The sequence below is a fragment of the Rhipicephalus microplus genome, unplaced genomic scaffold (genome assembly GCF_043290135.1).
Source record: "Rhipicephalus microplus isolate Deutch F79 unplaced genomic scaffold, USDA_Rmic scaffold_62, whole genome shotgun sequence".
Taxonomy (NCBI): Eukaryota; Metazoa; Arthropoda; class Arachnida; order Ixodida; family Ixodidae; genus Rhipicephalus; species Rhipicephalus microplus.
Window position 1 is genome coordinate 1,443,111 of NW_027464635.1, and position 23,948 is coordinate 1,467,058.

Genomic DNA, 23,948 nt, shown 5'->3' on the forward strand with positions numbered 1-23,948 from the left:
GTCTTGACACTCGAGGCACCGGTGAGATTCCAACTCACGATCTCCTGTTTACTAGACAGGCGCTTTAACCAACTAAGCCACGGCGCCTGCGCAGCGTCTTCTTCAGGCAGTGACACCATCAGAAATATTTCGAACTAAACTTCGAAAACAAAAAACTTGAGGGACGTTTCTCTTGACTCTCGAGGCACAGGTGAGATTCGAACACACGATTTTCCTTTTACTAGACAGGCGCTTTAACTAACTAAGCCACAGCGCCTGCGCAGCGTCTTGTTCAGGCAGTGACACCATCAGAATTATTTCGAACTAAACTTCGAAAACAAAAAACTAGAGAGACGTTTGTCTTGACTTTCGAGGCACCAGTGAGATTCGAACTCATGATCTCCTGTTTACTAGACAGGCGCTTTAACCAACTAAGCCACGGCGCCTGCGCGGCGTCTTGTTCAGGCAGTGACACCATCAGAAGTATTTCGAACTAAACTACGAAAACAAAAACTAGAGAGACGTTTGTCTTGACTCTCGAGGCACCGGTGAGATTCGAACTCACGATTTCCAGTTTACTAGACAGGCGCTTTAACCAAATAGGCCACGGCGCCTGCGCAGCGTCTTGTTCAGGCAGTGACACCATTAGAAGTATTTCGAACAATCCTTCGAAAACAAAAAAAACTAGAGAGCCGTTAGTCTTGATTCTCGAGGCACCGGTGAGATTCGAACTCACGATCTCCTGTTTGCTAGACAGGCGCTTTAACCAACTAAGCCACGGCGCCTGCGCAGCGTCTTGTTCAGGCAGTGACACCATCAGAAGCATTTAGAACTAAACTTCGAAAACAAAAAAACTAGACAGACGTTTGTCTTGACTCTCGCGGCACCGGTGAGATTCGAACTAATGATCTCCTGTTTACTAGACATGCGCTTTGACCAACTAAGCCACGGCGCCTGCGCAGCATTTTGTTCAGGTAATGACATTATCAGAAGTATTTCGAACTAAACTTCGAAAACAAAAAACTAGAGGGACGTTTGTCTTGACTCTCGAGGAACAGGTGAGATACGAACTCACGATCTTCCTTTCACTAGACAGGCGCTTTAACCATCCAAGCCACAGCGCCTACGCAGCGTCTTGTTCAGGCAGTGACAACATCAGAATTATTTCGAACTAAAATTCGAAAACAAAAAACTGGAGAGACGTTTGTCTTGACTCTCGAGGCACCGGTAAGATTCGAACTCATGACCTCCTGTTTACTAGACAGGCGCTTTAACCATCTAAGCCACGGCGCCTGCGCAGCGTCTTGTTCAGGCAGTGACACCATCAGAAGTATTTCGAACTAATCTTAGAAAACAAAGAACTAGAGAGACGTTTGTCTTGACTCTCGAGGCACTGGTGAGATTTGAACTCACGATCTGCTGTTTACTAGACAGGCGCTTTAACCATCCAAGCCACAGCGCCTGCGCAGCGTCTTGTTCAGGCAGTGACAACATCAGAATTATTTCGAACTAAAATTTGAAAACAAAAAACTGGAGAGACGTTTGTCTTGACTCTCGAGGCACCGGTAAGATTCGAACTCATGACCTCCTGTTTACTAGACAGGCGCTTTAACCAACTAAGCCACGGCGCCTGCGCAGCGTCTTGTTCAGGCAGTGACACCATCAGAAGTATTTCGAACTAAACTTCGAAAACAAAAAACTAGAGGGACGTTTGTCTTGACTCTCGAGGCACAGGTGAGATACGAACTCACGATCTTCCTTTCACTAGACAGGCGCTTTAACCATCCAAGCCACAGCGCCTACGCAGCGTCTTGTTCAGGCAGTGACAACATCAGAATTATTTCGAACTAAAATTCGAAAACAAAAAACTGGAGAGACGTTTGTCTTGACTCTCGAGGCACCGGTAAGATTCGAACTCATGACCTCCTGTTTACTAGAAAGGCGCTTTAACTAACTAAGCCACGTCGCCTGCGCCGCGGCTTGTTCAGGCAGTGACACCATCAGAAGTATTTCGAACTGAACTTCGAAAACAAAAAACTAGAAAGACGTTTGTCTTGACTCTCGAGGCACCGGTGAGATTCGACCTCACGATCTGCTGTTTACTAGACAGGCGCTTTAACCAACTAAGCCACGGCGCTTGTGCAGCGTCTTGTTCAGGCAGGGACAGCATCAGAAGTATTTCGAACTAAACTTCGAAAACAAAAAAAAACTGGAGAGAGGTTTGTCTTGACTCTCGAGGCACCGGTGAGATTCGAACTCACAATCTCCTGTTTACTAGACAGGCGCTTTAACCAACTAAGCCACGGCGCTTGTGCAACGTCTTGTTCAGGCAGTGACACCATCAGAAGTATTTCGAACTAAACTTCGAAAACAAAAAACTAGAGAGAGGTTTGTCTTGACTCTCGAGGCGCCGGTGAGATTCGAACTCACGATCTCCTGTTTACTAGACAGGCGCTTTAACCAACTAAGCCACGGCGCCTGCGCAGCGTCTTGTTCAGGCAGTGACACCATCAGAAGCATTTAGAACTAAACTTCGAAAACAAAAAACTGGACGGACGTTTGTCTTGACTCTCGTGGCACCGGTGAGATTCGAATTAATGATCTCCTGTTTACTAGACATGCGCTTTAACCAACTAAGCCACGGCGCCTGCGCAGCGTCTTGTTCAGGCAGTGACACCAACAGAAGTATTTCGAACTAAACTTCGAAAACAAAAAACTAGAGAACCGTTTGTCTTGACTCTCGAGGCACCGGTGAGATTCGAACTCACGATCTCCTGTTTACAAGACAGGCGCTTCAACTAACTAAACCACGGCGCCTGCGCAGCGCCTTGTTCAGTCAGTGACACCATCAGAAGTACTTCGAACAAAACTTCGAAAACAAAAAACTAGAGAACCGTTTGTCTTGACTCTCGAGGCACCGGTGAGATTCGAACTCACGATTTCCTGTTTATTAGACAGGCGCTTTAACTAACTAAGCCACGGCGCCTGCGCAGCGCCTTGTTCAGTCAGTGACACTATCAGAAGTACTTCGAACGAAACTTCGAAAACAAAAAACTTCAGAGACGTTTGTCTTGACTCTCGAGGCACCGGTGAGATTCGAACTCACGATTTCCTGTTTATTAGACAGGCGCTTTAACTAACTAAGCCACGGCGCCTGCGCAGCGCCTTGATCAGGCAGTGACACAATCAGAATTATTTCGAACTAAACTTCGACAACAAAAAACTGGAGAGACGTTTGTCTTGACTCTCGAGGCACTGGTGAGATTCGAACTCACGATCTGCTGTTTACTAGACAGGCTCTTTAACCAACTAAGCCACGGCGCTTCTGCAGAGTCTTGTTCAGGCAGTGACACCATCAGAAGTATTTCGAACTAAACTTCGAAAACAAAAAAACTAGAGAGAGGTTTGTCTTGACTCTCGAGGCACCGGTGAGATTCGAACTCACGATATCCTGTTTACTAGACAGGCGCTTTAACTAACTAAGCCACGGCGCCTGCGCAGCGTTTTGTTCAGGCAGTGACACCATCAGAAGTATTTCGAACTAAACTTCGAAAACAAAAGTACTGAAAGTTGGGCGAGTTCGTACTCGATCATGACTTCTTTGCGCAAACACGTACACGGACACAAGGAAAAGAGGCAAACAACACGAGCGCCCGTGTTGTTTGCCTATTTTCCTTGTGTCCGTGTACGTGTTTGCGCAAAGAAGTCATGAATGTTCGAAAACAAAAAACTAGAGAGACGTTAGTCTTGACTCCCGAGGCACCGGTGAGATTCAAACTCACGATCTCCTGTTTACTAGACAGGCGCTTTAACTAACTAATCCACGGCGCCTGCGCAGCGTCTTGTTCAGGCAGTGACACCATCAGAATTATTTCGAACTAAACTTCGAAAACAAAAAACTAGAGAGACGTTTGTCTTGACTTTCGAGGCACCAGTGAGATTCGAACTCATGATCTCCTGTTTACTAGACAGGCGCTTTAACCAACTAAGCCACGGCGCCTGCGCGGCGTCTTGTTCAGGCAGTGACACCATCAGAAGTATTTCGAACTAAACTACGAAAACAAAAACTAGAGAGACGTTTGTCTTGACTCTCGAGGCACCGGTGAGATTCGAACTCACGATTTCCAGTTTACTAGACAGGCGCTTTAACCAAATAGGCCACGGCGCCTGCGCAGCGTCTTGTTCAGGCAGTGACACCATTAGAAGTATTTCGAACAATCCTTCGAAAACAAAAAAACTAGAGAGCCGTTAGTCTTGATTCTCGAGGCACCGGTGAGATTCGAACTCACGATCTCCTGTTTGCTAGACAGGCGCTTTAACCAACTAAGCCACGGCGCCTGCGCAGCGTCTTGTTCAGGCAGTGACACCATCAGAAGCATTTAGAACTAAACTTCGAAAACAAAAAAACTAGACAGACGTTTGTCTTGACTCTCGCGGCACCGGTGAGATTCGAACTAATGATCTCCTGTTTACTAGACATGCGCTTTGACCAACTAAGCCACGGCGCCTGCGCAGCATTTTGTTCAGGTAATGACATTATCAGAAGTATTTCGAACTAAACTTCGAAAACAAAAAACTAGAGGGACGTTTGTCTTGACTCTCGAGGAACAGGTGAGATACGAACTCACGATCTTCCTTTCACTAGACAGGCGCTTTAACCATCCAAGCCACAGCGCCTACGCAGCGTCTTGTTCAGGCAGTGACAACATCAGAATTATTTCGAACTAAAATTCGAAAACAAAAAACGGGAGAGACGTTTGTCTTGACTCTCGAGGCACCGGTAAGATTCGAACTCATGACCTCCTGTTTACTAGACAGGCGCTTTAACCATCTAAGCCACGGCGCCTGCGCAGCGTCTTGTTCAGGCAGTGACACCATCAGAAGTATTTCGAACTAATCTTAGAAAACAAAGAACTAGAGAGACGTTTGTCTTGACTCTCGAGGCACTGGTGAGATTTGAACTCACGATCTGCTGTTTACTAGACAGGCGCTTTAACCATCCAAGCCACAGCGCCTGCGCAGCGTCTTGTTCAGGCAGTGACAACATCAGAATTATTTCGAACTAAAATTTGAAAACAAAAAACTGGAGAGACGTTTGTCTTGACTCTCGAGGCACCGGTAAGATTCGAACTCATGACCTCCTGTTTACTAGACAGGCGCTTTAACCAACTAAGCCACGGCGCCTGCGCAGCGTCTTGTTCAGGCAGTGACACCATCAGAAGTATTTCGAACTAAACTTCGAAAACAAAAAACTAGAGGGACGTTTGTCTTGACTCTCGAGGCACAGGTGAGATACGAACTCACGATCTTCCTTTCACTAGACAGGCGCTTTAACCATCCAAGCCACAGCGCCTACGCAGCGTCTTGTTCAGGCAGTGACAACATCAGAATTATTTCGAACTAAAATTCGAAAACAAAAAACTGGAGAGACGTTTGTCTTGACTCTCGAGGCACCGGTAAGATTCGAACTCATGACCTCCTGTTTACTAGAAAGGCGCTTTAACTAACTAAGCCACGGCGCCTGCGCCGCGGCTTGTTCAGGCAGTGACACCATCAGAAGTATTTCGAACTGAACTTCGAAAACAAAAAACTAGAAAGACGTTTGTCTTGACTCTCGAGGCACCGGTGAGATTCGACCTCACGATCTGCTGTTTACTAGACAGGCGCTTTAACCAACTAAGCCACGGCGCTTGTGCAGCGTCTTGTTCAGGCAGGGACAGCATCAGAAGTATTTCGAACTAAACTTCGAAAACAAAAAAAAACTGGAGAGAGGTTTGTCTTGACTCTCGAGGCACCGGTGAGATTCGAACTCACAATCTCCTGTTTACTAGACAGGCGCTTTAACCAACTAAGCCACGGCGCTTGTGCAGCGTCTTGTTCAGGCAGTGACACCATCAGAAGTATTTCGAACTAAACTTCGAAAACAAAAAACTAGAGAGAGGTTTGTCTTGACTCTCGAGGCGCCGGTGAGATTCGAACTCACGATCTCCTGTTTACTAGACAGGCGCTTTAACCAACTAAGCCACGGCGCCTGCGCAGCGTCTTGTTCAGGCAGTGACACCATCAGAAGCATTTAGAACTAAACTTCGAAAACAAAAAACTGGACGGACGTTTGTCTTGACTCTCGTGGCACCGGTGAGATTCGAATTAATGATCTCCTGTTTACTAGACATGCGCTTTAACCAACTAAGCCACGGCGCCTGCGCAGCGTCTTGTTCAGGCAGTGACACCAACAGAAGTATTTCGAACTAAACTTCGAAAACAAAAAACTAGAGAACCGTTTGTCTTGACTCTCGAGGCACCGGTGAGATTCGAACTCACGATCTCCTGTTTACAAGACAGGCGCTTCAACTAACTAAGCCACGGCGCCTGCGCAGCGCCTTGTTCAGTCAGTGACACCATCAGAAGTACTTCGAACAAAACTTCGAAAACAAAAAACTAGAGAACCGTTTGTCTTGACTCTCGAGGCACCGGTGAGATTCGAACTCACGATTTCCTGTTTATTAGACAGGCGCTTTAACTAACTAAGCCACGGCGCCTGCGCAGCGCCTTGTTCAGTCAGTGACACTATCAGAAGTACTTCGAACGAAACTTCGAAAACAAAAAACTTCAGAGACGTTTGTCTTGACTCTCGAGGCACCGGTGAGATTCGAACTCACGATTTCCTGTTAATTAGACAGGCGCTTTAACTAACTAAGCCACGGCGCCTGCGCAGCGCCTTGTTCAGGCAGTGACACAATCAGAATTATTTCGAACTAAACTTCGACAACAAAAAACTGGAGAGACGTTTGTCTTGACTCTCGAGGCACCGGTGAGATTCGAACTCACGATCTGCTGTTTACTAGACAGGCTCTTTAACCAACTAAGCCACGGCGCTTCTGCAGAGTCTTGTTCAGGCAGTGACACCATCAGAAGTATTTCGAACTAAACTTCGAAAACAAAAAAACTAGAGAGAGGTTTGTCTTGACTCTCGAGGCACCGGTGAGATTCGAACTCACGATATCCTGTTTACTAGACAGGCGCTTTAACTAACTAAGCCACGGCGCCTGCGGTGCGTTTTGTTCAGGCAGTGACACCATCAGAAGTATTTCGAACTAAACTTCGAAAACAAAAGTACTGAAAGTTGGGCGAGTTCGTACTCGATCATGACTTCTTTGCGCAAACACGTACACGGACACAAGGAAAAGAGGCAAACAACACGAGCGCCCGTGTTGTTTGCCTATTTTCCTTGTGTCCGTGTACGTGTTTGCGCAAAGAAGTCATGAATGTTCGAAAACAAAAAACTAGAGAGACGTTAGTCTTGACTCCCGAGGCACCGGTGAGATTCAAACTCACGATCTCCTGTTTACTAGACAGGCGCTTTAACTAACTAATCCACGGCGCCTGCGCAGCGTCTTGTTCAGGCAGTGACACCATCAGAAGTATTTGGAACTAAACTTCGAAAACAAAAAACTAGAGAGAGGTTTGTCTTGACTCTCGAGGCGCCGGTGAGATTCGAACTCACGATCTCCTGTTTACTAGACAGGCGCTTTAACCAACTAAGCCACGGCGCCTGCGCAGCGTCTTGTTCAGGCAGTGACACCATCAGAAGCATTTAGAACTAAACTTCGAAAACAAAAAATTGGACAGACGTTTGTCTTGACTCTCGTGGCACCAGTGAGATTCGAATTAATGATCTCCTGTTTACTAGACATGCGCTTTAACCAACTAAGCCACCGCGCCTGCGCAGCGTCTTGTTCAGGCAGTGACAATATCAGAAGTATTTCGAACTAAACTTCGAAAACAAAAAACTAGAGAACCGTTTGTCTTGACTCTCGAGGCACCGGTGAGATTCGAACTCACGATCTCCTGTTTACTAGACAGGCGCTTTAACTAACTAAGCCACGGCGCCTGCGCAGCGCCTTGTTCAGTCAGTGACACCATCAGAAGTACTTCGAACAAAACTTCGAAAACAAAAAACTAGAGAACCGTTTGTCCTGACTCTCGAGGCACCGGTGAGATTCGAACTCACGATCTCCTGTTTGCTAGACAGGCGCTTTAACCAACTAAGCCACGGCGCCTGCGCAGCGTCTTGTTCAGGCAGTGACACCATCAGAAGCATTTAGAACTAAACTTCGAAAACAAAAAAACTAGACAGACGTTTGTCTTGACTCTCGCGGCACCGGTGAGATTCGAACTAATGATCTCCTGTTTACTAGACATGCGCTTTAACCAACTAAGCCACGGCGCCTGCGCAGCATTTTGTTCAGGTAATGACATTATCAGAAGTATTTCGAACTAAACTTCGAAAACAAAAAACTAGAGGGACGTTTGTCTTGACTCTCGAGGCACAGGTGAGATACGAACTCACGATCTTCCTTTCACTAGACAGGCGCTTTAACCATCCAAGCCACAGCGCCTACGCAGCGTCTTGTTCAGGCAGTGACAACATCAGAATTATTTCGAACTAAAATTCGAAAACAAAAAACTGGAGAGACGTTTGTCTTGACTCTCGAGGCACCGGTAAGATTCGAACTCATGACCTCCTGTTTACTAGACAGGCGCTTTAACCAACTAAGCCACGGTGCCTGCGCAGCGTCTTGTTCAGGCAGTGACACCATCAGAAGTATTTCGAACTAATCTTAGAAAACAAAGAACTAGAGAGACGTTTGTCTTGACTCTCGAGGCACTGGTGAGATTTGAACTCACGATCTGCTGTTTACTAGACAGGCGCTTTAACCATCCAAGCCACAGCGCCTGCGCAGCGTCTTGTTCAGGCAGTGACAACATCAGAATTATTTCGAACTAAAATTCGAAAACAAAAAACTGGAGAGACGTTTGTCTTGACTCTCGAGGCACCGGTAAGATTCGAACTCATGACCTCCTGTTTACTAGACAGGCGCTTTAACCAACTAAGCCACGGCGCCTGCGCAGCGTCTTGTTCAGGCAGTGACACCATCAGAAGTATTTCGAACTAAACTTCGAAAACAAAAAACTAGAGGGACGTTTGTCTTGACTCTCGAGGCACAGGTGAGATACGAACTCACGATCTTCCTTTCACTAGACAGGCGCTTTAACCATCCAAGCCACAGCGCCTACGCAGCGTCTTGTTCAGGCAGTGACAACATCAGAATTATTTCGAACTAAAATTCGAAAACAAAAAACTGGAGAGACGTTTGTCTTGACTCTCGAGGCACCGGTAAGATTCGAACTCATGACCTCCTGTTTACTAGAAAGGCGCTTTAACTAACTAAGCCACGGCGCCTGCGCCGCGGCTTGTTCAGGCAGTGACACCATCAGAAGTATTTCGAACTGAACTTCGAAAACAAAAAACTAGAAAGACGTTTGTCTTGACTCTCGAGGCACCGGTGAGATTCGACCTCACGATCTGCTGTTTACTAGACAGGCGCTTTAACCAACTAAGCCACGGCGCTTGTGCAGCGTCTTGTTCAGGCAGGGACAGCATCAGAAGTATTTCGAACTAAACTTCGAAAACAAAAAAAAACTGGAGAGAGGTTTGTCTTGACTCTCGAGGCACCGGTGAGATTCGAACTCACAATCTCCTGTTTACTAGACAGGCGCTTTAACCAACTAAGCCACGGCGCTTGTGCAGCGTCTTGTTCAGGCAGTGACACCATCAGAAGTATTTCGAACTAAACTTCGAAAACAAAAAACTAGAGAGAGGTTTGTCTTGACTCTCGAGGCGCCGGTGAGATTCGAACTCACGATCTCCTGTTTACTAGACAGGCGCTTTAACCAACTAAGCCACGGCGCCTGCGCAGCGTCTTGTTCAGGCAGTGACACCATCAGAAGCATTTAGAACTAAACTTCGAAAACAAAAAACTGGACGGACGTTTGTCTTGACTCTCGTGGCACCGGTGAGATTCGAATTAATGATCTCCTGTTTACTAGACATGCGCTTTAACCAACTAAGCCACGGCGCCTGCGCAGCGTCTTGTTCAGGCAGTGACACCAACAGAAGTATTTCGAACTAAACTTCGAAAACAAAAAACTAGAGAACCGTTTGTCTTGACTCTCGAGGCACCGGTGAGATTCGAACTCACGATCTCCTGTTTACAAGACAGGCGCTTCAACTAACTAAACCACGGCGCCTGCGCAGCGCCTTGTTCAGTCAGTGACACCATCAGAAGTACTTCGAACAAAACTTCGAAAACAAAAAACTAGAGAACCGTTTGTCTTGACTCTCGAGGCACCGGTGAGATTCGAACTCACGATTTCCTGTTTATTAGACAGGCGCTTTAACTAACTAAGCCACGGCGCCTGCGCAGCGCCTTGTTCAGTCAGTGACACTATCAGAAGTACTTCGAACGAAACTTCGAAAACAAAAAACTTCAGAGACGTTTGTCTTGACTCTCGAGGCACCGGTGAGATTCGAACTCACGATTTCCTGTTTATTAGACAGGCGCTTTAACTAACTAAGCCACGGCGCCTGCGCAGCGCCTTGATCAGGCAGTGACACAATCAGAATTATTTCGAACTAAACTTCGACAACAAAAAACTGGAGAGACGTTTGTCTTGACTCTCGAGGCACTGGTGAGATTCGAACTCACGATCTGCTGTTTACTAGACAGGCTCTTTAACCAACTAAGCCACGGCGCTTCTGCAGAGTCTTGTTCAGGCAGTGACACCATCAGAAGTATTTCGAACTAAACTTCGAAAACAAAAAAACTAGAGAGAGGTTTGTCTTGACTCTCGAGGCACCGGTGAGATTCGAACTCACGATATCCTGTTTACTAGACAGGCGCTTTAACTAACTAAGCCACGGCGCCTGCGCAGCGTTTTGTTCAGGCAGTGACACCATCAGAAGTATTTCGAACTAAACTTCGAAAACAAAAGTACTGAAAGTTGGGCGAGTTCGTACTCGATCATGACTTCTTTGCGCAAACACGTACACGGACACAAGGAAAAGAGGCAAACAACACGAGCGCCCGTGTTGTTTGCCTATTTTCCTTGTGTCCGTGTACGTGTTTGCGCAAAGAAGTCATGAATGTTCGAAAACAAAAAACTAGAGAGACGTTAGTCTTGACTCCCGAGGCACCGGTGAGATTCAAACTCACGATCTCCTGTTTACTAGACAGGCGCTTTAACTAACTAATCCACGGCGCCTGCGCAGCGTCTTGTTCAGGCAGTGACACCATCAGAAGTATTTGGAACTAAACTTCGAAAACAAAAAACTAGAGAGAGGTTTGTCTTGACTCTCGAGGCGCCGGTGAGATTCGAACTCACGATCTCCTGTTTACTAGACAGGCGCTTTAACCAACTAAGCCACGGCGCCTGCGCAGCGTCTTGTTCAGGCAGTGACACCATCAGAAGCATTTAGAACTAAACTTCGAAAACAAAAAATTGGACAGACGTTTGTCTTGACTCTCGTGGCACCAGTGAGATTCGAATTAATGATCTCCTGTTTACTAGACATGCGCTTTAACCAACTATGCCACCGCGCCTGCGCAGCGTCTTGTTCAGGCAGTGACAATATCAGAAGTATTTCGAACTAAACTTCGAAAACAAAAAACTAGAGAACCGTTTGTCTTGACTCTCGAGGCACCGGTGAGATTCGAACTCACGATCTCCTGTTTACTAGACAGGCGCTTTAACTAACTAAGCCACGGCGCCTGCGCAGCGCCTTGTTCAGTCAGTGACACCATCAGAAGTACTTCGAACAAAACTTCGAAAACAAAAAACTAGAGAACCGTTTGCCCTGACTCTCGAGGCACCGGTGAGATTCGAACTCACGATTTCCTGTTTATTAGACAGGCGCTTTAACTAACTAAGCCACGGCGCCTGCGCAGCGCCTTGTTCAGTCAGTGACACTATCAGAAGTACTTCGAACGAAACTTCGAAAACAAAAAACTTGAGAGACGTTTGTCTTGACTCTCCAGGCACAGGGGAGATTCAAACTATCGATCTTCCTTTCACTAGACACGCGCTTTAACTAACTAAGCCACAGCGCCTGCGCAGCGTCTTGTTCAGGCAGTGACACCATCAGAATTATTTCGAACTAAACTTCGAAAACAAAAAACTAGAGAGACGTTAGTCTTGACTTCCGAGGCACCGGTGAGATTAGAACTCATGATCTCCTGTTTACTAGACAGGCGCTTTAACCATCCAAGCCACAGCGCCTACGCAGCGTCTTGTTCAGGCAGTGACAACATCAGAATTATTTCGAACGAAAATTCGAAAACAAAAAACTGGAGAGACGTTTGTCTTGACTCTCGAGGCACCGGTAAGATTCGAACTCATGACCTCCTGTTTACTAGACAGGCGCTTTAACCAACTAAGCCACGGCGCCTGCGCAGCGTCTTGTTCAGGCAGTGACACCATCAGAAGTATTTCGAACTAATCTTAGAAAACAAAGAACTAGAGAGACGTTTGTCTTGACTCTCGCGGCACTGGTGAGATTTGAACTCACGATCTCCGGTTTACTAGAAAGGCGCTTTAACTAACTAAGCCACGGCGCCTGCGCCGCGGCTTGTTCAGGCAGTGACACCATCAGAAGTATTTCGAACTGAACTTCGAAAACAAAAAACTAGAAAGACGTTTGTCTTGACTCTCGAGGCACCGGTGAGATTCGACCTCACGATCTGCTGTTTACTAGACAGGCGCTTTAACCAACTAAGCCACGGCGCTTGTGCAGCGTCTTGTTCAGGCAGGGACAGCATCAGAAGTATTTCGAACTAAACTTCGAAAACAAAAAAAACTGGAGAGAGGTTTGTCTTGACTCTCGAGGCACCGGTGAGATTCGAACTCACAATCTCCTGTTTACTAGACAAGCGCTTTAACCAACTAAGCCACGGCGCTTGTGCAGCGTCTTGTTCAGGCAGTGACACCATCAGAAGTATTTCGAACTAAACTTCGAAAACAAAAAACTAGAGAGAGGTTTGTCTTGACTCTCGAGGCGCCGGTGAGATTCGAACTCACGATCTCCTGTTTACTAGACAGGCGCTTTAACCAACTAAGCCACGGCGCCTGCACAGCGTCTTGTTCAGGCAGTGACACCATCAGAAGCATTTAGAACTAAACTTCGAAAACAAAAAACTGGACGGACGTTTGTCTTGACTCTCGTGGCACCGGTGAGATTCGAATTAATGATCTCCTGTTTACTAGACATGCGCTTTAACCAACTAAGCCACGGCGCCTGCGCAGCGTCTTGTTCAGGCAGTGACACCATCAGAAGTATTTCGAACTAAACTTCGAAAACAAAAAACTAGAGAACCGTTTGTCTTGACTCTCGAGGCACCGGTGAGATTCGAACTCACGATCTCCTGTTTACAAGACAGGCGCTTTAACTAACTAAGCCACGGCGCCTGCGCAGCGCCTTGTTCAGTCAGTGACACCATCAGAAGTACTTCGAACAAAACTTCGAAAACAAAAAACTAGAGAACCGTTTGTCTTGACTCTCGAGGCACCGGTGAGATTCGAACTCACGATTTCCTGTTTATTAGACAGGCGCTTTAACTAACTAAGCCACGGCGCCTGCGCAGCGCCTTGTTCAGTCAGTGAAACTATCAGAAGTACTTCGAACGAAACTTCGAAAACAAAAACTTCAGAGACGTTTGTCTTGACTCTCGAGGCACCGGTGAGATTCGAACTCACGATTTCCTGTTTATTAGACAGGCGCTTTAACTAACTAAGCCACGGCGCCTGCGCAGCGCCTTGTTCAGGCAGTGACACAATCAGAATTATTTCGAACTAAACTTCGACAACAAAAAACTGGAGAGACGTTTGTCTTGACTCTCGAGGCACCGGTGAGATTCGAACTCACGATCTGCTGTTTACTAGACAGGCTCTTTAACCAACTAAGCCACGGCGCTTCTGCAGAGTCTTGTTCAGGCAGTGACACCATCAGAAGTATTTCGAACTAAACTTCGAAAACAAAAAAACTAGAGAGAGGTTTGTCTTGACTCTCAAGGCACCGGTGAGATTCGAACTCACGATATCCTGTTTACTAGACAGGCGCTTTAACTAACTAAGCCACGGCGCCTGCGCAGCGTTTTGTTCAGGCAGTGACACCATCAGAAGTATTTCGAACTAAACTTCGAAAACAAAAGTACTGAAAGTTGGGCGAGTTCGTACTCGATCATGACTTCTTTGCGCAAACACGTACACGGACACAAGGAAAAGAGGCAAACAACACGAGCGCCCGTGTTGTTTGCCTATTTTCCTTGTGTCCGTGTACGTGTTTGCGCAAAGAAGTCATGAATGTTCGAAAACAAAAAACTAGAGAGACGTTAGTCTTGACTCCCGAGGCACCGGTGAGATTCAAACTCACGATCTCCTGTTTACTAGACAGGCGCTTTAACTAACTAATCCACGGCGCCTGCGAAGCGTCTTGTTCAGGCAGTGACACCATCAGAAGTATTTGGAACTAAACTTCGAAAACAAAAAACTAGAGAGAGGTTTGTCTTGACTCTCGAGGCGCCGGTGAGATTCGAACTCACGATCTCCTGCTTACTAGACAGGCGCTTTAACCAACTAAGCCACGGCGCCTGCGCAGCGTCTTGTTCAGGCAGTGACACCATCAGAAGCATTTAGAACTAAACTTCGAAAACAAAAAATTGGACAGACGTTTGTCTTGACTCTCGTGGCACCGGTGAGATTCGAATTAATGATCTCCTGTTTACTAGACATGCGCTTTAACCAACTAAGCCACCGCGCCTGCGCAGCGTCTTGTTCAGGCAGTGACAATATCAGAAGTATTTCGAACTAAACTTTGAAAACAAAAAACTAGAGAACCGTTTGTCTTGACTCTCGAGGCAACGGTGAGATTCCAACTCACGATCTCCTGTTTACTAGACAGGCGCTTTAACCAACTAAGCCACGGCGCCTGCGCAGCGTCTTCTTCAGGCAGTGACACCATCAGAAATATTTCGAACTAAACTTCCAAAACAAAAAACTTGAGAGACGTTTCTCTTGACTCTCGAGGCACAGGTGAGATTCGAACACACGATTTTCCTTTTACTAGACAGGCGCTTTAACTAACTAAGCCACAGCGCCTGCGCAGCGTCTTGTTCAGGCAGTGACACCATCAGAATTATTTCGAACTAAACTTCGAAAACAAAAAACTTGAGAGACGTTTCTCTTGACTCTCGAGGCACAGGTGAGATTCGAACACACGATTTTCCTTTTACTAGACAGGCGCTTTAACTAACTAAGCCACAGCGCCTGCGCAGCGTCTTGTTCAGGCAGTGACACCATCAGAATTATTTCGAACTAAACTTCGAAAACAAAAAACTAGAGAGACGTTTGTCTTGACTTCCGAGGCACCAGTGAGATTCGAACTCATGATCTCCTGTTTACTAGACAGGCGCTTTAACCAACTAAGCCACGGCGCCTACGCAGCGTCTTGTTCAGGCAGTGACACCATCAGAAGTATTTCGAACTAAACTTCGAAAACAAAAAAGTAGAGAGACGTTTGTCTTGACACTCGAGGCACCGGTGAGATTCCAACTCACGATCTCCTGTTTACTAGACAGGCGCTTTAACCAACTAAGCCACGGCGCCTGCGCAGCGTCTTCTTCAGGCAGTGACACCATCAGAAATATTTCGAACTAAACTTCGAAAACAAAAAACTTGAGAGACGTTTCTCTTGACTCTCGAGGCACAGGTGAGATTCGAACACACGATTTTCCTTTTACTAGACAGGCGCTTTAACTAACTAAGCCACAGCGCCTGCGCAGCGTCTTGTTCAGGCAGTGACACCATCAGAATTATTTCGAACTAAACTTCGAAAACAAAAAACTAGAGAGACGTTTGTCTTGACTCTCGAGGCACCAGTGAGATTCGAACTCATGATCTCCTGTTTACTAGACAGGCGCTTTAACCAACTAAGCCACGGCGCCTGCGCGGCGTCTTGTTCAGGCAGTGACACCATCAGAAGTATTTCGAACTAAACTACGAAAACAAAAACTAGAGAGACGTTAGTCTTGACTCTCGAGGCACCGGTGAGATTCGAACTCACGATTTCCAGTTTACTAGACAGGCGCTTTAACCAAATAGGCCACGGCGCCTGCGCAGCGTCTTGTTCAGGCAGTGACACCATTAGAAGTATTTCGAACAATCCTTCGAAAACAAAAAAACTAGAGAGCCGTTAGTCTTGATTCTCGAGGCACCGGTGAGATTCGAACTCACGATCTCCTGTTTGCTAGACAGGCGCTTTAACCAACTAAGCCACGGCGCCTGCGCAGCGTCTTGTTCAGGCAGTGACACCATCAGAAGCATTTAGAACTAAACTTCGAAAACAAAAAAACTAGACAGACGTTTGTCTTGACTCTCGCGGCACCGGTGAGATTCGAACTAATGATCTCCTGTTTACTAGACATGCGCTTTAACCAACTAAGCCACGGCGCCTGCGCAGCATTTTGTTCAGGTCATGACACCATCAGAAGTATTTCGAACTAAACTTCGAAAACAAAAAACTAGAGGGACGTTTGTCTTGACTCTCGAGGCACAGGTGAGATACGAACTCACGATCTTCCTTTCACTAGACAGGCGCTTTAACCATCCAAGCCACAGCGCCTACGCAGCGTCTTGTTCAGGCAGTGACAACATCAGAATTATTTCGAACTAAAATTCGAAAACAAAAAACTAGAGAGACGTTTGTCTTGACTCTCGAGGCACCGGTAAGATTCGAACTCATGACCTCCTGTTTACTAGACAGGCGCTTTAACCAACTAAGCCACGGCGCCTGCGCAGCGTCTTGTTCAGGCAGTGACACCATCAGAAGTATTTCGAACTAATCTTAGAAAACAAAGAACTAGAGAGACGTTTGTCTTGACTCTCGAGGCACTGGTGAGATTTGAACTCACGATCTCCGGTTTACTAGAAAGGCGCTTTAACTAACTAAGCCACGGCGCCTGCGCCGCGGCTTGTTCAGGCAGTGACACCATCAGAAGTATTTCGAACTGAACTTCGAAAACAAAAAACTAGAGAGAGGTTTGTCTTGACTCTCGAGGCGCCGGTGAGATTCGAACTCACGATCTCCTGTTTACTAGACAGGCGCTTTAACCAACTAAGCCACGGCGCCTGCACAGCGTCTTGTTCAGGCAGTGACACCATCAGAAGCATTTAGAACTAAACTTCGAAAACAAAAAACTGGACGGACGTTTGTCTTGACTCTCGTGGCACCGGTGAGATTCGAATTAATGATCTCCTGTTTACTAGACATGCGCTTTAACCAACTAAGCCACGGCGCCTGCGCAGCGTCTTGTTCAGGCAGTGACACCATCAGAAGTATTTCGAACTAAACTTCGAAAACAAAAAACTAGAGAACCGTTTGTCTTGACTCTCGAGGCACCGGTGAGATTCGAACTCACGATCTCCTGTTTACAAGACAGGCGCTTTAACTAACTAAGCCACGGCGCCTGCGCAGCGCCTTGTTCAGTCAGTGACACCATCAGAAGTACTTCGAACAAAACTTCGAAAACAAAAAACTAGAGAACCGTTTGTCTTGACTCTCGAGGCACCGGTGAGATTCGAACTCACGATTTCCTGTTTATTAGACAGGCGCTTTAACTAACTAAGCCACGGCGCCTGCGCAGCGCCTTGTTCAGTCAGTGAAACTATCAGAAGTACTTCGAACGAAACTTCGAAAACAAAAACTTCAGAGACGTTTGTCTTGACTCTCGAGGCACCGGTGAGATTCGAACTCACGATTTCCTGTTTATTAGACAGGCGCTTTAACTAACTAAGCCACGGCGCCTGCGCAGCGCCTTGTTCAGGCAGTGACACAATCAGAATTATTTCGAACTAAACTTCGACAACAAAAAACTGGAGAGACGTTTGTCTTGACTCTCGAGGCACCGGTGAGATTCGAACTCACGATCTGCTGTTTACTAGACAGGCTCTTTAACCAACTAAGCCACGGCGCTTCTGCAGAGTCTTGTTCAGGCAGTGACACGATCAGAAGTATTTCGAACTAAACTTCGAAAACAAAAAAACTAGAGAGAGGTTTGTCTTGACTCTCAAGGCACCGGTGAGATTCGAACTCACGATATCCTGTTTACTAGACAGGCGCTTTAACTAACTAAGCCACGGCGCCTGCGCAGCGTTTTGTTCAGGCAGTGACACCATCAGAAGTATTTCGAACTAAACTTCGAAAACAAAAGTACTGAAAGTTGGGCGAGTTCGTACTCGATCATGACTTCTTTGCGCAAACACGTACACGGACACAAGGAAAAGAGGCAAACAACACGAGCGCCCGTGTTGTTTGCCTATTTTCCTTGTGTCCGTGTACGTGTTTGCGCAAAGAAGTCATGAATGTTCGAAAACAAAAAACTAGAGAGACGTTAGTCTTGACTCCCGAGGCACCGGTGAGATTCAAACTCACGATCTCCTGTTTACTAGACAGGCGCTTTAACTAACTAATCCACGGCGCCTGCGCAGCGTCTTGTTCAGGCAGTGACACCATCAGAAGTATTTGGAACTAAACTTCGAAAACAAAAAACTAGAGAGAGGTTTGTCTTGACTCTCGAGGCGCCGGTGAGATTCGAACTCACGATCTCCTGTTTACTAGACAGGCGCTTTAACCAACTAAGCCACGGCGCCTGCGCAGCGCCTTGTTCAGTCAGTGACACCATCAGAAGTACTTCGAACAAAACTTCGAAAACAAAAAACTAGAGAACCGTTTGTCTTGACTCTCGAGGCACCGGTGAGATTCGAACTCACGATTTCCTGTTTATTAGACAGGCGCTTTAACTAACTAAGCCACGGCGCCTGCGCAGCGCCTTGTTCAGTCAGTGAAACTATCAGAAGTACTTCGAACGAAACTTCGAAAACAAAAACTTCAGAGACGTTTGTCTTGACTCTCGAGGCACCGGTGAGATTCGAACTCACGATTTCCTGTTTATTAGACAGGCGCTTTAACTAACTAAGCCACGGCGCCTGCGCAGCGCCTTGTTCAGGCAGTGACACAATCAGAATTATTTCGAACTAAACTTCGACAACAAAAAACTGGAGAGACGTTTGTCTTGACTCTCGAGGCACCGGTGAGATTCGAACTCACGATCTGCTGTTTACTAGACAGGCTCTTTAACCAACTAAGCCACGGCGCTTCTGCAGAGTCTTGTTCAGGCAGTGACACCATCAGAAGTATTTCGAACTAAACTTCGAAAACAAAAAAACTAGAGAGAGGTTTGTCTTGACTCTCAAGGCACCGGTGAGATTCGAACTCACGATATCCTGTTTACTAGACAGGCGCTTTAACTAACTAAGCCACGGCGCCTGCGCAGCGTTTTGTTCAGGCAGTGACACCATCAGAAGTATTTCGAACTAAACTTCGAAAACAAAAGTACTGAAAGTTGGGCGAGTTCGTACTCGATCATGACTTCTTTGCGCAAACACGTACACGGACACAAGGAAAAGAGGCAAACAACACGAGCGCCCGTGTTGTTTGCCTATTTTCCTTGTGTCCGTGTACGTGTTTGCGCAAAGAAGTCATGAATGTTCGAAAACAAAAAACTAGAGAGACGTTAGTCTTGACTCCCGAGGCACCGGTGAGATTCAAACTCACGATCTCCTGTTTACTAGACAGGCGCTTTAACTAACTAATCCACGGCGCCTGCGCAGCGTCTTGTTCAGGCAGTGACACCATCAGAAGTATTTGGAACTAAACTTCGAAAACAAAAAACTAGAGAGAGGTTTGTCTTGACTCTCGAGGCGCCGGTGAGATTCGAACTCACGATCTCCTGTTTACTAGACAGGCGCTTTAACCAACTAAGCCACGGCGCCTGCGCAGCGTCTTGTTCAGGCAGTGACACCATCAGAAGCATTTAGAACTAAACTTCGAAAACAAAAAATTGGACAGACGTTTGTCTTGACTCTCGTGGCACCGGTGAGATTCGAATTAATGATCTCCTGTTTACTAGACATGCGCTTTAACCAACTAAGCCACCGCGCCTGCGCAGCGTCTTGTTCAGGCAGTGACAATATCAGAAGTATTTCGAACTAAACTTTGAAAACAAAAAACTAGAGAACCGTTTGTCTTGACTCTCGAGGCAACGGTGAGATTCCAACTCACGATCTCCTGTTTACTAGACAGGCGCTTTAACCAACTAAGCCACGGCGCCTGCGCAGCGTCTTCTTCAGGCAGTGACACCATCAGAAATATTTCGAACTAAACTTCCAAAACAAAAAACTTGAGAGACGTTTCTCTTGACTCTCGAGGCACAGGTGAGATTCGAACACACGATTTTCCTTTTACTAGACAGGCGCTTTAACTAACTAAGCCACAGCGCCTGCGCAGCGTCTTGTTCAGGCAGTGACACCATCAGAATTATTTCGAACTAAACTTCGAAAACAAAAAACTTGAGAGACGTTTCTCTTGACTCTCGAGGCACAGGTGAGATTCGAACACACGATTTTCCTTTTACTAGACAGGCGCTTTAACTAACTAAGCCACAGCGCCTGCGCAGCGTCTTGTTCAGGCAGTGACACCATCAGAATTATTTCGAACTAAACTTCGAAAACAAAAAACTAGAGAGACGTTTGTCTTGACTTCCGAGGCACCAGTGAGATTCGAACTCATGATCTCCTGTTTACTAGACAGGCGCTTTAACCAACTAAGCCACGGCGCCTACGCAGCGTCTTGTTCAGGCAGTGACACCATCAGAAGTATTTCGAACTAAACTTCGAAAACAAAAAAGTAGAGAGACGTTTGTCTTGACACTCGAGGCACCGGTGAGATTCCAACTCACGATCTCCTGTTTACTAGACAGGCGCTTTAACCAACTAAGCCACGGCGCCTGCGCAGCGTCTTCTTCAGGCAGTGACACCATCAGAAATATTTCGAACTAAACTTCGAAAACAAAAAACTTGAGAGACGTTTCTCTTGACTCTCGAGGCACAGGTGAGATTCGAACACACGATTTTCCTTTTACTAGACAGGCGCTTTAACTAACTAAGCCACAGCGCCTGCGCAGCGTCTTGTTCAGGCAGTGACACCATCAGAATTATTTCGAACTAAACTTCGAAAACAAAAAACTAGAGAGACGTTTGTCTTGACTCTCGAGGCACCAGTGAGATTCGAACTCATGATCTCCTGTTTACTAGACAGGCGCTTTAACCAACTAAGCCACGGCGCCTGCGCGGCGTCTTGTTCAGGCAGTGACACCATCAGAAGTATTTCGAACTAAACTACGAAAACAAAAACTAGAGAGACGTTAGTCTTGACTCTCGAGGCACCGGTGAGATTCGAACTCACGATTTCCAGTTTACTAGACAGGCGCTTTAACCAAATAGGCCACGGCGCCTGCGCAGCGTCTTGTTCAGGCAGTGACACCATTAGAAGTATTTCGAACAATCCTTCGAAAACAAAAAAACTAGAGAGCCGTTAGTCTTGATTCTCGAGGCACCGGTGAGATTCGAACTCACGATCTCCTGTTTGCTAGACAGGCGCTTTAACCAACTAAGCCACGGCGCCTGCGCAGCGTCTTGTTCAGGCAGTGACACCATCAGAAGCATTTAGAACTAAACTTCGAAAACAAAAAAACTAGACAGACGTTTGTCTTGACTCTCGCGGCACCGGTGAGATTCGAACTAATGATCTCCTGTTTACTAGACATGCGCTTTAACCAACTAAGCCACGGCGCCTGCGCAGCATTTTGTTCAGGTCATGACACCATCAGAAGTATTTCGAACTAAACTTCGAAAACAAAAAACTAGAGGGACGTTTGTCTTGACTCTCGAGGCACAGGTGAGATACGAACTCACGATCTTCCTTTCACTAGACAGGCGCTTTAACCATCCAAGCCACAGCGCCTACGCAGCGTCTTGTTCAGGCAGTGACAACATCAGAATTATTTCGAACTAAAATTCGAAAACAAAAAACTAGAGAGACGTTTGTCTTGACTCTCGAGGCACCGGTAAGATTCGAACTCATGACCTCCTGTTTACTAGACAGGCGCTTTAACCAACTAAGCCACGGCGCCTGCGCAGCGTCTTGTTCAGGCAGTGACACCATCAGAAGTATTTCGAACTAATCTTAGAAAACAAAGAACTAGAGAGACGTTTGTCTTGACTCTCGAGGCACTGGTGAGATTTGAACTCACGATCTCCGGTTTACTAGAAAGGCGCTTTAACTAACTAAGCCACGGCGCCTGCGCCGCGGCTTGTTCAGGCAGTGACACCATCAGAAGTATTTCGAACTGAACTTCGAAAACAAAAAACTAGAGAGAGGTTTGTCTTGACTCTCGAGGCGCCGGTGAGATTCGAACTCACGATCTCCTGTTTACTAGACAGGCGCTTTAACCAACTAAGCCACGGCGCCTGCACAGCGTCTTGTTCAGGCAGTGACACCATCAGAAGCATTTAGAACTAAACTTCGAAAACAAAAAACTGGACGGACGTTTGTCTTGACTCTCGTGGCACCGGTGAGATTCGAATTAATGATCTCCTGTTTACTAGACATGCGCTTTAACCAACTAAGCCACGGCGCCTGCGCAGCGTCTTGTTCAGGCAGTGACACCATCAGAAGTATTTCGAACTAAACTTCGAAAACAAAAAACTAGAGAACCGTTTGTCTTGACTCTCGAGGCACCGGTGAGATTCGAACTCACGATCTCCTGTTTACAAGACAGGCGCTTTAACTAACTAAGCCACGGCGCCTGCGCAGCGCCTTGTTCAGTCAGTGACACCATCAGAAGTACTTCGAACAAAACTTCGAAAACAAAAAACTAGAGAACCGTTTGTCTTGACTCTCGAGGCACCGGTGAGATTCGAACTCACGATTTCCTGTTTATTAGACAGGCGCTTTAACTAACTAAGCCACGGCGCCTGCGCAGCGCCTTGTTCAGTCAGTGAAACTATCAGAAGTACTTCGAACGAAACTTCGAAAACAAAAACTTCAGAGACGTTTGTCTTGACTCTCGAGGCACCGGTGAGATTCGAACTCACGATTTCCTGTTTATTAGACAGGCGCTTTAACTAACTAAGCCACGGCGCCTGCGCAGCGCCTTGTTCAGGCAGTGACACAATCAGAATTATTTCGAACTAAACTTCGACAACAAAAAACTGGAGAGACGTTTGTCTTGACTCTCGAGGCACCGGTGAGATTCGAACTCACGATCTGCTGTTTACTAGACAGGCTCTTTAACCAACTAAGCCACGGCGCTTCTGCAGAGTCTTGTTCAGGCAGTGACACCATCAGAAGTATTTCGAACTAAACTTCGAAAACAAAAAAACTAGAGAGAGGTTTGTCTTGACTCTCAAGGCACCGGTGAGATTCGAACTCACGATATCCTGTTTACTAGACAGGCGCTTTAACTAACTAAGCCACGGCGCCTGCGCAGCGTTTTGTTCAGGCAGTGACACCATCAGAAGTATTTCGAACTAAACTTCGAAAACAAAAGTACTGAAAGTTGGGCGAGTTCGTACTCGATCATGACTTCTTTGCGCAAACACGTACACGGACACAAGGAAAAGAGGCAAACAACACGAGCGCCCGTGTTGTTTGCCTATTTTCCTTGTGTCCGTGTACGTGTTTGCGCAAAGAAGTCATGAATGTTCGAAAACAAAAAACTAGAGAGACGTTAGTCTTGACTCCCGAGGCACCGGTGAGATTCAAACTCACGATCTCCTGTTTACTAGACAGGCGCTTTAACTAACTAATCCACGGCGCCTGCGCAGCGTCTTGTTCAGGCAGTGACACCATCAGAAGTATTTGGAACTAAACTTCGAAAACAAAAAACTAGAGAGAGGTTTGTCTTGACTCTCGAGGCGCCGGTGAGATTCGAACTCACGATCTCCTGTTTACTAGACAGGCGCTTTAACCAACTAAGCCACGGCGCCTGCGCAGCGTCTTGTTCAGGCAGTGACACCATCAGAAGCATTTAGAACTAAACTTCGAAAACAAAAAATTGGACAGACGTTTGTCTTGACTCTCGTGGCACCGGTGAGATTCGAATTAATGATCTCCTGTTTACTAGACATGCGCTTTAACCAACTAAGCCACCGCGCCTGCGCAGCGTCTTGTTCAG

The 23,948-nt window shown here is 46.6% G+C and overlaps 67 non-coding genes across 67 annotated transcripts; all 67 read right to left on the reverse strand.

Annotated features, from left to right (window-relative positions):
• Positions 1–13: 13 nt before the first annotated feature.
• On the reverse strand, positions 14–87 carry TRNAT-AGU (transfer RNA threonine (anticodon AGU)). The gene has a single exon. It is a non-coding gene; the product is annotated as a tRNA-Thr (tRNA).
• A 264-nt stretch (positions 88–351) lies between these two features.
• On the reverse strand, positions 352–425 carry TRNAT-AGU (transfer RNA threonine (anticodon AGU)). The gene has a single exon. It is a non-coding gene; the product is annotated as a tRNA-Thr (tRNA).
• A 265-nt stretch (positions 426–690) lies between these two features.
• Positions 691–764, reverse strand: TRNAA-AGC (transfer RNA alanine (anticodon AGC)). The gene has a single exon. It is a non-coding gene; the product is annotated as a tRNA-Ala (tRNA).
• A 772-nt stretch (positions 765–1,536) lies between these two features.
• Positions 1,537–1,610, reverse strand: TRNAT-AGU (transfer RNA threonine (anticodon AGU)). Its single transcript has one exon. It is a non-coding gene; the product is annotated as a tRNA-Thr (tRNA).
• Positions 1,611–2,215: 605 nt separating this feature from the next.
• On the reverse strand, positions 2,216–2,289 carry TRNAT-AGU (transfer RNA threonine (anticodon AGU)). The gene has a single exon. It is a non-coding gene; the product is annotated as a tRNA-Thr (tRNA).
• Positions 2,290–2,384: 95 nt separating this feature from the next.
• Positions 2,385–2,458, reverse strand: TRNAT-AGU (transfer RNA threonine (anticodon AGU)). Its single transcript has one exon. It is a non-coding gene; the product is annotated as a tRNA-Thr (tRNA).
• A 264-nt stretch (positions 2,459–2,722) lies between these two features.
• On the reverse strand, positions 2,723–2,796 carry TRNAT-UGU (transfer RNA threonine (anticodon UGU)). Its single transcript has one exon. It is a non-coding gene; the product is annotated as a tRNA-Thr (tRNA).
• A 95-nt stretch (positions 2,797–2,891) lies between these two features.
• TRNAI-AAU (transfer RNA isoleucine (anticodon AAU)) lies at positions 2,892–2,965 on the reverse strand. The gene has a single exon. It is a non-coding gene; the product is annotated as a tRNA-Ile (tRNA).
• Positions 2,966–3,060: 95 nt separating this feature from the next.
• Positions 3,061–3,134, reverse strand: TRNAI-AAU (transfer RNA isoleucine (anticodon AAU)). The gene has a single exon. It is a non-coding gene; the product is annotated as a tRNA-Ile (tRNA).
• Positions 3,135–3,399: 265 nt separating this feature from the next.
• Positions 3,400–3,473, reverse strand: TRNAT-AGU (transfer RNA threonine (anticodon AGU)). The gene has a single exon. It is a non-coding gene; the product is annotated as a tRNA-Thr (tRNA).
• Positions 3,474–3,905: 432 nt separating this feature from the next.
• TRNAT-AGU (transfer RNA threonine (anticodon AGU)) lies at positions 3,906–3,979 on the reverse strand. Its single transcript has one exon. It is a non-coding gene; the product is annotated as a tRNA-Thr (tRNA).
• Positions 3,980–4,243: 264 nt separating this feature from the next.
• Positions 4,244–4,317, reverse strand: TRNAA-AGC (transfer RNA alanine (anticodon AGC)). The gene has a single exon. It is a non-coding gene; the product is annotated as a tRNA-Ala (tRNA).
• A 772-nt stretch (positions 4,318–5,089) lies between these two features.
• On the reverse strand, positions 5,090–5,163 carry TRNAT-AGU (transfer RNA threonine (anticodon AGU)). The gene has a single exon. It is a non-coding gene; the product is annotated as a tRNA-Thr (tRNA).
• Positions 5,164–5,768: 605 nt separating this feature from the next.
• On the reverse strand, positions 5,769–5,842 carry TRNAT-AGU (transfer RNA threonine (anticodon AGU)). The gene has a single exon. It is a non-coding gene; the product is annotated as a tRNA-Thr (tRNA).
• Positions 5,843–5,937: 95 nt separating this feature from the next.
• Positions 5,938–6,011, reverse strand: TRNAT-AGU (transfer RNA threonine (anticodon AGU)). The gene has a single exon. It is a non-coding gene; the product is annotated as a tRNA-Thr (tRNA).
• A 264-nt stretch (positions 6,012–6,275) lies between these two features.
• On the reverse strand, positions 6,276–6,349 carry TRNAT-UGU (transfer RNA threonine (anticodon UGU)). The gene has a single exon. It is a non-coding gene; the product is annotated as a tRNA-Thr (tRNA).
• Positions 6,350–6,444: 95 nt separating this feature from the next.
• TRNAI-AAU (transfer RNA isoleucine (anticodon AAU)) lies at positions 6,445–6,518 on the reverse strand. The gene has a single exon. It is a non-coding gene; the product is annotated as a tRNA-Ile (tRNA).
• A 95-nt stretch (positions 6,519–6,613) lies between these two features.
• Positions 6,614–6,687, reverse strand: TRNAI-AAU (transfer RNA isoleucine (anticodon AAU)). Its single transcript has one exon. It is a non-coding gene; the product is annotated as a tRNA-Ile (tRNA).
• A 265-nt stretch (positions 6,688–6,952) lies between these two features.
• TRNAT-AGU (transfer RNA threonine (anticodon AGU)) lies at positions 6,953–7,026 on the reverse strand. Its single transcript has one exon. It is a non-coding gene; the product is annotated as a tRNA-Thr (tRNA).
• A 432-nt stretch (positions 7,027–7,458) lies between these two features.
• Positions 7,459–7,532, reverse strand: TRNAT-AGU (transfer RNA threonine (anticodon AGU)). The gene has a single exon. It is a non-coding gene; the product is annotated as a tRNA-Thr (tRNA).
• Positions 7,533–7,796: 264 nt separating this feature from the next.
• On the reverse strand, positions 7,797–7,870 carry TRNAT-AGU (transfer RNA threonine (anticodon AGU)). Its single transcript has one exon. It is a non-coding gene; the product is annotated as a tRNA-Thr (tRNA).
• A 95-nt stretch (positions 7,871–7,965) lies between these two features.
• On the reverse strand, positions 7,966–8,039 carry TRNAA-AGC (transfer RNA alanine (anticodon AGC)). Its single transcript has one exon. It is a non-coding gene; the product is annotated as a tRNA-Ala (tRNA).
• A 434-nt stretch (positions 8,040–8,473) lies between these two features.
• Positions 8,474–8,547, reverse strand: TRNAT-AGU (transfer RNA threonine (anticodon AGU)). The gene has a single exon. It is a non-coding gene; the product is annotated as a tRNA-Thr (tRNA).
• A 264-nt stretch (positions 8,548–8,811) lies between these two features.
• On the reverse strand, positions 8,812–8,885 carry TRNAT-AGU (transfer RNA threonine (anticodon AGU)). The gene has a single exon. It is a non-coding gene; the product is annotated as a tRNA-Thr (tRNA).
• A 605-nt stretch (positions 8,886–9,490) lies between these two features.
• TRNAT-AGU (transfer RNA threonine (anticodon AGU)) lies at positions 9,491–9,564 on the reverse strand. Its single transcript has one exon. It is a non-coding gene; the product is annotated as a tRNA-Thr (tRNA).
• A 95-nt stretch (positions 9,565–9,659) lies between these two features.
• Positions 9,660–9,733, reverse strand: TRNAT-AGU (transfer RNA threonine (anticodon AGU)). Its single transcript has one exon. It is a non-coding gene; the product is annotated as a tRNA-Thr (tRNA).
• Positions 9,734–9,997: 264 nt separating this feature from the next.
• On the reverse strand, positions 9,998–10,071 carry TRNAT-UGU (transfer RNA threonine (anticodon UGU)). Its single transcript has one exon. It is a non-coding gene; the product is annotated as a tRNA-Thr (tRNA).
• A 95-nt stretch (positions 10,072–10,166) lies between these two features.
• TRNAI-AAU (transfer RNA isoleucine (anticodon AAU)) lies at positions 10,167–10,240 on the reverse strand. The gene has a single exon. It is a non-coding gene; the product is annotated as a tRNA-Ile (tRNA).
• A 95-nt stretch (positions 10,241–10,335) lies between these two features.
• Positions 10,336–10,409, reverse strand: TRNAI-AAU (transfer RNA isoleucine (anticodon AAU)). The gene has a single exon. It is a non-coding gene; the product is annotated as a tRNA-Ile (tRNA).
• Positions 10,410–10,674: 265 nt separating this feature from the next.
• Positions 10,675–10,748, reverse strand: TRNAT-AGU (transfer RNA threonine (anticodon AGU)). The gene has a single exon. It is a non-coding gene; the product is annotated as a tRNA-Thr (tRNA).
• A 432-nt stretch (positions 10,749–11,180) lies between these two features.
• Positions 11,181–11,254, reverse strand: TRNAT-AGU (transfer RNA threonine (anticodon AGU)). The gene has a single exon. It is a non-coding gene; the product is annotated as a tRNA-Thr (tRNA).
• Positions 11,255–11,518: 264 nt separating this feature from the next.
• TRNAT-AGU (transfer RNA threonine (anticodon AGU)) lies at positions 11,519–11,592 on the reverse strand. Its single transcript has one exon. It is a non-coding gene; the product is annotated as a tRNA-Thr (tRNA).
• A 95-nt stretch (positions 11,593–11,687) lies between these two features.
• On the reverse strand, positions 11,688–11,761 carry TRNAI-AAU (transfer RNA isoleucine (anticodon AAU)). The gene has a single exon. It is a non-coding gene; the product is annotated as a tRNA-Ile (tRNA).
• Positions 11,762–12,194: 433 nt separating this feature from the next.
• On the reverse strand, positions 12,195–12,268 carry TRNAT-AGU (transfer RNA threonine (anticodon AGU)). Its single transcript has one exon. It is a non-coding gene; the product is annotated as a tRNA-Thr (tRNA).
• A 435-nt stretch (positions 12,269–12,703) lies between these two features.
• On the reverse strand, positions 12,704–12,777 carry TRNAT-AGU (transfer RNA threonine (anticodon AGU)). Its single transcript has one exon. It is a non-coding gene; the product is annotated as a tRNA-Thr (tRNA).
• A 95-nt stretch (positions 12,778–12,872) lies between these two features.
• TRNAT-AGU (transfer RNA threonine (anticodon AGU)) lies at positions 12,873–12,946 on the reverse strand. Its single transcript has one exon. It is a non-coding gene; the product is annotated as a tRNA-Thr (tRNA).
• Positions 12,947–13,210: 264 nt separating this feature from the next.
• Positions 13,211–13,284, reverse strand: TRNAT-UGU (transfer RNA threonine (anticodon UGU)). Its single transcript has one exon. It is a non-coding gene; the product is annotated as a tRNA-Thr (tRNA).
• A 95-nt stretch (positions 13,285–13,379) lies between these two features.
• Positions 13,380–13,453, reverse strand: TRNAI-AAU (transfer RNA isoleucine (anticodon AAU)). Its single transcript has one exon. It is a non-coding gene; the product is annotated as a tRNA-Ile (tRNA).
• A 94-nt stretch (positions 13,454–13,547) lies between these two features.
• On the reverse strand, positions 13,548–13,621 carry TRNAI-AAU (transfer RNA isoleucine (anticodon AAU)). The gene has a single exon. It is a non-coding gene; the product is annotated as a tRNA-Ile (tRNA).
• A 265-nt stretch (positions 13,622–13,886) lies between these two features.
• TRNAT-AGU (transfer RNA threonine (anticodon AGU)) lies at positions 13,887–13,960 on the reverse strand. The gene has a single exon. It is a non-coding gene; the product is annotated as a tRNA-Thr (tRNA).
• A 432-nt stretch (positions 13,961–14,392) lies between these two features.
• Positions 14,393–14,466, reverse strand: TRNAT-AGU (transfer RNA threonine (anticodon AGU)). The gene has a single exon. It is a non-coding gene; the product is annotated as a tRNA-Thr (tRNA).
• A 771-nt stretch (positions 14,467–15,237) lies between these two features.
• On the reverse strand, positions 15,238–15,311 carry TRNAT-AGU (transfer RNA threonine (anticodon AGU)). The gene has a single exon. It is a non-coding gene; the product is annotated as a tRNA-Thr (tRNA).
• Positions 15,312–15,406: 95 nt separating this feature from the next.
• TRNAT-AGU (transfer RNA threonine (anticodon AGU)) lies at positions 15,407–15,480 on the reverse strand. Its single transcript has one exon. It is a non-coding gene; the product is annotated as a tRNA-Thr (tRNA).
• Positions 15,481–15,744: 264 nt separating this feature from the next.
• On the reverse strand, positions 15,745–15,818 carry TRNAT-AGU (transfer RNA threonine (anticodon AGU)). Its single transcript has one exon. It is a non-coding gene; the product is annotated as a tRNA-Thr (tRNA).
• Positions 15,819–16,082: 264 nt separating this feature from the next.
• TRNAA-AGC (transfer RNA alanine (anticodon AGC)) lies at positions 16,083–16,156 on the reverse strand. Its single transcript has one exon. It is a non-coding gene; the product is annotated as a tRNA-Ala (tRNA).
• Positions 16,157–16,590: 434 nt separating this feature from the next.
• TRNAT-AGU (transfer RNA threonine (anticodon AGU)) lies at positions 16,591–16,664 on the reverse strand. Its single transcript has one exon. It is a non-coding gene; the product is annotated as a tRNA-Thr (tRNA).
• Positions 16,665–16,928: 264 nt separating this feature from the next.
• On the reverse strand, positions 16,929–17,002 carry TRNAT-AGU (transfer RNA threonine (anticodon AGU)). The gene has a single exon. It is a non-coding gene; the product is annotated as a tRNA-Thr (tRNA).
• A 264-nt stretch (positions 17,003–17,266) lies between these two features.
• Positions 17,267–17,340, reverse strand: TRNAT-UGU (transfer RNA threonine (anticodon UGU)). The gene has a single exon. It is a non-coding gene; the product is annotated as a tRNA-Thr (tRNA).
• A 95-nt stretch (positions 17,341–17,435) lies between these two features.
• Positions 17,436–17,509, reverse strand: TRNAI-AAU (transfer RNA isoleucine (anticodon AAU)). Its single transcript has one exon. It is a non-coding gene; the product is annotated as a tRNA-Ile (tRNA).
• A 94-nt stretch (positions 17,510–17,603) lies between these two features.
• Positions 17,604–17,677, reverse strand: TRNAI-AAU (transfer RNA isoleucine (anticodon AAU)). The gene has a single exon. It is a non-coding gene; the product is annotated as a tRNA-Ile (tRNA).
• A 265-nt stretch (positions 17,678–17,942) lies between these two features.
• Positions 17,943–18,016, reverse strand: TRNAT-AGU (transfer RNA threonine (anticodon AGU)). The gene has a single exon. It is a non-coding gene; the product is annotated as a tRNA-Thr (tRNA).
• Positions 18,017–18,448: 432 nt separating this feature from the next.
• Positions 18,449–18,522, reverse strand: TRNAT-AGU (transfer RNA threonine (anticodon AGU)). The gene has a single exon. It is a non-coding gene; the product is annotated as a tRNA-Thr (tRNA).
• Positions 18,523–18,617: 95 nt separating this feature from the next.
• Positions 18,618–18,691, reverse strand: TRNAI-AAU (transfer RNA isoleucine (anticodon AAU)). The gene has a single exon. It is a non-coding gene; the product is annotated as a tRNA-Ile (tRNA).
• A 94-nt stretch (positions 18,692–18,785) lies between these two features.
• TRNAI-AAU (transfer RNA isoleucine (anticodon AAU)) lies at positions 18,786–18,859 on the reverse strand. Its single transcript has one exon. It is a non-coding gene; the product is annotated as a tRNA-Ile (tRNA).
• A 265-nt stretch (positions 18,860–19,124) lies between these two features.
• TRNAT-AGU (transfer RNA threonine (anticodon AGU)) lies at positions 19,125–19,198 on the reverse strand. The gene has a single exon. It is a non-coding gene; the product is annotated as a tRNA-Thr (tRNA).
• A 432-nt stretch (positions 19,199–19,630) lies between these two features.
• On the reverse strand, positions 19,631–19,704 carry TRNAT-AGU (transfer RNA threonine (anticodon AGU)). The gene has a single exon. It is a non-coding gene; the product is annotated as a tRNA-Thr (tRNA).
• A 771-nt stretch (positions 19,705–20,475) lies between these two features.
• Positions 20,476–20,549, reverse strand: TRNAT-AGU (transfer RNA threonine (anticodon AGU)). The gene has a single exon. It is a non-coding gene; the product is annotated as a tRNA-Thr (tRNA).
• A 95-nt stretch (positions 20,550–20,644) lies between these two features.
• Positions 20,645–20,718, reverse strand: TRNAT-AGU (transfer RNA threonine (anticodon AGU)). Its single transcript has one exon. It is a non-coding gene; the product is annotated as a tRNA-Thr (tRNA).
• A 264-nt stretch (positions 20,719–20,982) lies between these two features.
• Positions 20,983–21,056, reverse strand: TRNAT-AGU (transfer RNA threonine (anticodon AGU)). Its single transcript has one exon. It is a non-coding gene; the product is annotated as a tRNA-Thr (tRNA).
• A 264-nt stretch (positions 21,057–21,320) lies between these two features.
• Positions 21,321–21,394, reverse strand: TRNAA-AGC (transfer RNA alanine (anticodon AGC)). The gene has a single exon. It is a non-coding gene; the product is annotated as a tRNA-Ala (tRNA).
• Positions 21,395–21,828: 434 nt separating this feature from the next.
• Positions 21,829–21,902, reverse strand: TRNAT-AGU (transfer RNA threonine (anticodon AGU)). Its single transcript has one exon. It is a non-coding gene; the product is annotated as a tRNA-Thr (tRNA).
• Positions 21,903–22,166: 264 nt separating this feature from the next.
• Positions 22,167–22,240, reverse strand: TRNAT-AGU (transfer RNA threonine (anticodon AGU)). Its single transcript has one exon. It is a non-coding gene; the product is annotated as a tRNA-Thr (tRNA).
• Positions 22,241–22,504: 264 nt separating this feature from the next.
• On the reverse strand, positions 22,505–22,578 carry TRNAT-UGU (transfer RNA threonine (anticodon UGU)). The gene has a single exon. It is a non-coding gene; the product is annotated as a tRNA-Thr (tRNA).
• A 95-nt stretch (positions 22,579–22,673) lies between these two features.
• On the reverse strand, positions 22,674–22,747 carry TRNAI-AAU (transfer RNA isoleucine (anticodon AAU)). Its single transcript has one exon. It is a non-coding gene; the product is annotated as a tRNA-Ile (tRNA).
• Positions 22,748–22,841: 94 nt separating this feature from the next.
• Positions 22,842–22,915, reverse strand: TRNAI-AAU (transfer RNA isoleucine (anticodon AAU)). Its single transcript has one exon. It is a non-coding gene; the product is annotated as a tRNA-Ile (tRNA).
• Positions 22,916–23,180: 265 nt separating this feature from the next.
• Positions 23,181–23,254, reverse strand: TRNAT-AGU (transfer RNA threonine (anticodon AGU)). The gene has a single exon. It is a non-coding gene; the product is annotated as a tRNA-Thr (tRNA).
• Positions 23,255–23,686: 432 nt separating this feature from the next.
• TRNAT-AGU (transfer RNA threonine (anticodon AGU)) lies at positions 23,687–23,760 on the reverse strand. The gene has a single exon. It is a non-coding gene; the product is annotated as a tRNA-Thr (tRNA).
• Positions 23,761–23,948: the final 188 nt, after the last annotated feature.